General features: G+C 41.5%; 1 long non-coding RNA gene across 1 annotated transcript; it reads right to left on the bottom strand.

Moving 5' to 3' along the window:
- Positions 1–1150: 1150 nt before the first annotated feature.
- On the bottom strand, positions 1151–6004 carry LOC135090450 (uncharacterized). The gene is made up of 3 exons (XR_010261917.1): positions 5875–6004; positions 3241–3591; positions 1151–1285 (listed from the first exon to the last, which is right to left on the bottom strand). It is a non-coding gene; the product is annotated as an uncharacterized LOC135090450 (long non-coding RNA).
- Positions 6005–6095: the final 91 nt, after the last annotated feature.

Genomic DNA, 6095 nt, shown 5'->3' with positions numbered 1-6095 from the left:
CTCTCTCTCTCTCTCTCTCTCTCTCTCTCTCTCTCTCTCTCTCTCTCTCTCTCTCTCTCTCTCTCTCTCTCTATCTATCTATCTATCTATCTATCCATCTATCCATCTATCTACCTATCTATCTATCCAACTATCCATCTATGTACCTATCTATCTATCCATCTCATTTTAGTCTCTGTCTATCTATATTTATCTCCTTTTACCCTCTCTGTCTCTATCTCTCTCCTTTTAGCCTATCTCAATATCTCTCTCTCTCTCTCTCTCTCTTACTCTCTCTCTCTCTCTCCTTTCAGCCTTCTCTCTCTCTCTCTCTCTCTCTCTCTCTCTCTCTCTCTCTCTCTCTCTCTCTCTCTCTCTCTCTCTCTCTCTCTCTCTCTCTCTCTCTCTCTCCTTTCAGCCTCTCTCTCTCTCTCTCTCTCTCTCTCTCTCTCTCTCTCTCTCTCTCTCTCTCTCTCTCTCTCTCTCTCTCTCCTTTCAGCCTATCTCACTTGATTTTCCTTTTCCTTCTTTTTCATCACATCTTTTCCGCGCTCCTCTTCCTCTTCCTCCTCTTCCCAGAAATCCCTGTATATAGCAATATTTCTTGTCATTATTTTAGTGCTTTTCTTTTATTTTGTATTTTTGTAACATACGCTAAGCTTAACCTCGCACAGAAACACACACACACACATTCAGGAAAACAGCTCAAAATAATCCAAATTAAAAGAAAAAACATTATTTCTATACTTTCTCGTTCGCCTCACCTGTGTCTCCAGTTCCAGGTAAAAGACTCAATAACTTCAGCGTTCCTCAGTCAAAAGTCAAGCCTCAAAGTCTTTTACATAATAATGATCACTACTCGTTTTATCACCCTAACAACGTCACGCCTCATCGTCACGCTCTCACGCCTCGCTCTACAATACTCGTCAGTTTCACGCCCCACTCTACAACACTCTTCACTTCTCACTCGTTTTTATCTATTTATTTATTTTATTTTTTTTTCAACAATCATACTTTTTTTTACTTTCTGATGAACGTTCACTTCCCTCCCCGCGCCATTTCCCGCTACAAGTCAAGGATTACGCACGAATAATGTGGATTTATTTTTTTCATTATCATGCATACATTTTTTTCGAAAGATAATGTTTCAAGCATGATTTATACGCAGCCGTGAATTATCATTATTTTTATTATCATTTTGCATTTGTATTGAGTCCTCGCTTACACAAGGATTAAGCGGAGTAAAATCCTTGCGCCTTTAAATCATTGAAATTCGATGACTGCTCACCCCTGCACAGAATCCACGCTGGAAATGCAAAGGCAAAGCTGGAAATTCTAAACTCCCAAAATTTACAAGAAAAGAAAAGTTAATCAAACTGCACAAAGTTTTTTTTTCGGGGCGAGGATGAACCCAAGACGAATGACGGTAAGAATATACTTCCCCTATTTCAAAGAGAGAGAGAGAGAGAGAGAGAGAGAGAGAGAGAGAGAGAGAGAGAGAGAGAGAGAGAGAGAGAGAGAGAAATGTCAGATCAAAAAAATATTTCACAAAGCTTCTAATCCATTAATCCACCACGGGGGAAGGAGGTGGGAGAAAAACACACACACACACACACACACACACACACACACACACACAGACATACTACATATATTCCTGCTTTCGTAAGAGTGATACAAAACTCAGCACACATCACGAGGAACGACTCTGCATTTATGTTTGTTGTGGTGGTTTTTGTGACCCAACAATGCGACGCCAACAATGCCTCGCCTCGCCTATTCACGACCGAGTTCCTTCCCTCAGTAAAAGACACCAAAACTGTACAGCATCCCTCAAACCTTGGACACACGGACATGCCTCACAAAACATAACAAAAGCGTGGGATTACATGTGTAGTTTGAAGATGCCATAACAACAACGATGACGACAATAACAACAGCAACAGCATGGCTACTACTACTACTACTACTACTAATAATAATAATAATAATAATAATAATAAAAATAATAACAATAATAATAATAATAATAATAGTTTAATAATAATAATAATAATAATAATAATAATAATAATAATAATAATAATAATAATAATAATAAGAGAACAAGAGAGAGAAGAATACGATAATGACGATGAAGATAATGAAAGGGAGGAGGAGGAGGAGGAGGAGGAGGAGGAGGAGGAGGAGGAGGAGGAGGAGGAGGAGGAGGAGGAGGAGGAAAAGGACGAGGAAGAAGAAGAGGAGCAGAAGGAAGAAGATGATGATGAAGTTGAAAAGAAGAAGGGGCAGCAGGACGAGGACGAGGAAGAAGAAGAGGAAGAGAAAGAGGAAGAAGAAGAGGAAGAACAAGAAAATAACAATATCGACAACAATAACTACTACTACTACTACTACTACTACTACTGCCGCAACCACCACCACCACCACCAACAACAACAACAACAATAATAATAATAATAAATAATAATAAATAATAATAATAATAATAATAATAATGTCCCTGAACAACCCTTCCATGCAATAAAGATGAACCACATAATTTCCCCGCGGAGTTCATTAGTTCTCCCCATTACGTGAAGTTTAGGTAAGTTTTGAGGGTAAAAAATGAACCCCACTGAGAAACGTTTTGCATATTTAGATTACTGCAAGGAGGTTCTTCTGAGGAGACGTGCATGGCGAGTTTTTCAAATGGTGGTGGTAGTAGCAGTAGTAGTAGTAAATGACGGTGATGGTGGTAAGGGTAGAAGTGGTGATTATAGTAGTGTTAACTGAACTGGTGGTGGTAGTAGTAGTAGTAGTAGTAGTAGTAGTAGTAGTAGTAGTAGTAGTAGTAATAGTAGTGGTGGTGTTGATGTTGGTGGTGGTAGTAGTAGTAGTTGTTGTTGTTGTTGTTGTTGTTACAGTGGTGGCGGTAGTAGTAGTAGTAGTAGTAGTAGTAGTAGTTGTTGTTGTTGTTGTTATTGTTACAGTGGTGGCGGTAGTAGTAGTAGTAGTAGTAGTAGTAGTAGTAGTAGAAGTAGCAGCAGTAGTAATGGTAGCAGCTGCTAATAGTAATGGTAACAGCAGCAACAGCAACAAATAGAGATAACGGAAAGAACGAACGAACGAACGAACGAACGAACGAACAAACGAACGAACAAAGTAACTAGTAACACAAACACAATGAAATATAAATTGAAAAAAAAGAAAAGAAGGAAAACACCTAAAGAATATAAAATCAACACACACACACACACACACACACACACACACACATACCTGTTTTATGGTCGTGGTGGAAACCGCTGATGAATCGCTGATGGAACCCTTGGTGGTGGTGGTGGTGGTGGTGGTGGCAGACGAGACCATGACAGGGGCGCTGCGTGGAACAAGGTACAGCTCCGAAACACCAAGACTCCAGTGACACGCGCCTTTCCAGCTGGATGTGTCTGTGTGTTCCTTGCCCCATTGCCCCGCGCAGCGCCCTGGTTAGCCCCGGCAGCTCAGACAGGCTATAGAAAGGAGCGGCCGTTCTCTGCCTCACACACACCAGGTTGTAAAACTCGTATTCTTTCACTGCCCTTGTCGAAAACACTTTCACTACCCAACAAAACCTTCCGCGATGGTCACCTGGAGTTAAAAATAAAAAAAAAAAAAGAATGTTAGTTGTCTACAGTTTTAATGCTCCTGAACCTTTTTTCCCCCTGGCCTTTTTTTCCCCCAGTGAGCTGTCAGTGGAGGGATTTGTAGCCGCATCTCACAGTCTCGCTTGGTGAAGTTGGAGCTGTGTGGCCTGGAATGGCTAGTGGGAGGGAGGGAGGGAGGGAGGGACGGAGGGAGGAGGAAAGGAGGCGGATGGAGAGAAAGAGAGTACGTGGGGTGCAATGACTGGAAGAGAGAGAGAGAGAGAGAGAGAGAGAGAGAGAGAGAGAGAGAGAGAGAGAGAGAGAGAGAGAGAGAGAGAGAGAGAGGCGGAAGCTAGCAGACGAAAGTGGCTAGGAGCAGAAGAGAACAGTGGGAGAGAGGGATGGAGTAAATGGGAGGACACGGGGAGAGGAGGACGCAGGAGAGCGAAGAGGAGAGCACGAGAAGTGAGAGGCGGCGTGGGAGGGGAAGTGACGAGGTAGTTAAGTCATTATCATTCGGATCAATGCAGGACAGCCGTGGCCATGCGTGTATCTGGCGGCGGTCAAATGTTCACGTGTCCTGCCTGAGGTGACGCTTGGCTGGCGGTGAGGCGGGGCCCGGGTTGAGGCCAGGCGAGGACCAGCAACACAATGCAGTTAGATGGAGAGTAACGTGCCACTCTTTTCACTGTTTCTACGTTTGTCACTCAGTTTTAAGTCCTCTGATCTGCTAAAAATAAAGTCTTCTGATCTGCTAAAAAAAAGTCAATAAAAATAATGAAAAGAAAATAAATAGATGAATAAATTAAATTGTCAGCTTTTGTACAGAGACTGTCAGCTGATCACAGGAGTCATGCCCGCATTCAGAAACGCTTTACTCTCACCACGACCATCTTCAAAGGCCTTCAGGTAATTCTTCATAATAACTCATGGACTAAGGAGCACGTGCACCAGTACTCTGCTGGAAACAAGCACATGGAACGAACGCAGTTTAGGCTCAGCTGATGTAGTGATGCAGACCTCGCTGGATGTATATTCTCGAAGCCATCACAGCCACATCTGACCCGTACCTAAAAAGATTTTCACACTTACGGCAAAGCCACACTGTGCCCTGCATATTTAAGTTTCGTTATTGTACGTGACACGAAGTTATTATAAAGAAAATTCGACCCAAGAGACGATTAGCAGGATTTTCTAATGTCTATCCGGTTAATAACGAAGAAATCTTGTTAATCTGTCACTACAACCATAAAAAACACCCTTGAAAAAAAATGTAACCAAGTACAGCCTTTTGAATGTAGTGTAGGGCTTCTGATCACGGCAATACTCTCACTAGTAACATTTGAGTGCTGTCGGAAGCCTTAACAAGACGCCGGGAACAAATCAGCTGAAGGTATCAATAAAATGCAAAGGGATAATATTAGGTTATCCCACTAAGGCAATATTTTGAAACACGTTGGGTTTTCATAAGGACTGTTTTCAGAGGCAACAAAAATGATTAGTCAAACTCTCTGATGTAGAATCCTTGCTTAATAATCACAAACTGTCAAATACCCTTGAAAATCCAAACTTTTAATGCAGACAGTCCCGTAAAACTATTCGAAATCATGAGCTCAAATGTTCAAGGATACGGTCGTGTTTCACCTGGTATCTCTAGTGTTGATATTACAGAATACAAAATAGCTGTGTATCATATCGTTGCCGTCAACTTAATATTACAAAATATGAAGGAAAAGAAAAAATTATGTTAAGTTGTGGTACCATTCTCTGATTCATATTACTTATCTCGCCCCCCACCAAAAAAAAATGCAGATAATAAGTTTACGAACAGAATAAAGAATAAATGAATAATGGTAGGTTATAATTTCATAAAGAGCAAAACCTCACGAAAAACAGTGTACATCAAAGAGAAACAGGAACGAAATTAGATAAACAAAAAAATGAAATTACAGGACCGCGACACATCACACAAAGTTGAGTTGCAAAAAAAAAAAAAAAAATGTAAATAGAACAAAACTTTTAATTTACTGCAAAAAGTGTTGCTTTATTTTGACAAAACATTAACAGACGAAGAAACAAAAATATGGAGAACAGTAAATCATTAATGAGAGAGAGAGAGAGAGAGAGAGAGAGAGAGAGAGAGAGAGAGAGAGAGAACCATTCACCTCGCCGTTTCCTTTGTGGTTAGTAAGAAACAAAAATATGTAAGACAGTAAATCATTAATGAGAGAGAGAGAGAGAGAGAGAGAGAGAGAGAGAGAGAGAGAGAGAGAGAAACATCACTTACCTCACTGTTTCCTTCGTGGCTGGAGAGTGACGTGACGCCTCGCACAGCTACTAACCCCACTCGCTCCGCGCATTCCCTATCCGCGCATCTCCACCATCCCGCCTCCTCCACCATACGCTCTCTCTCTCTCTCTCTCTCTCTCTCTCTCTCTCTCTCTCAAGGACTTGCGTGTGGCAGGCAGCAGCACACACATAATTGATATATGACACCGTGGATTAGCA

The sequence above is a fragment of the Scylla paramamosain genome, chromosome 35 (assembly GCF_035594125.1).
Source record: "Scylla paramamosain isolate STU-SP2022 chromosome 35, ASM3559412v1, whole genome shotgun sequence".
Lineage (NCBI taxonomy): Eukaryota > Metazoa > Arthropoda > Malacostraca > Decapoda > Portunidae > Scylla > Scylla paramamosain.
This window is presented reverse-complemented; position numbering and strand designations above follow the sequence as displayed.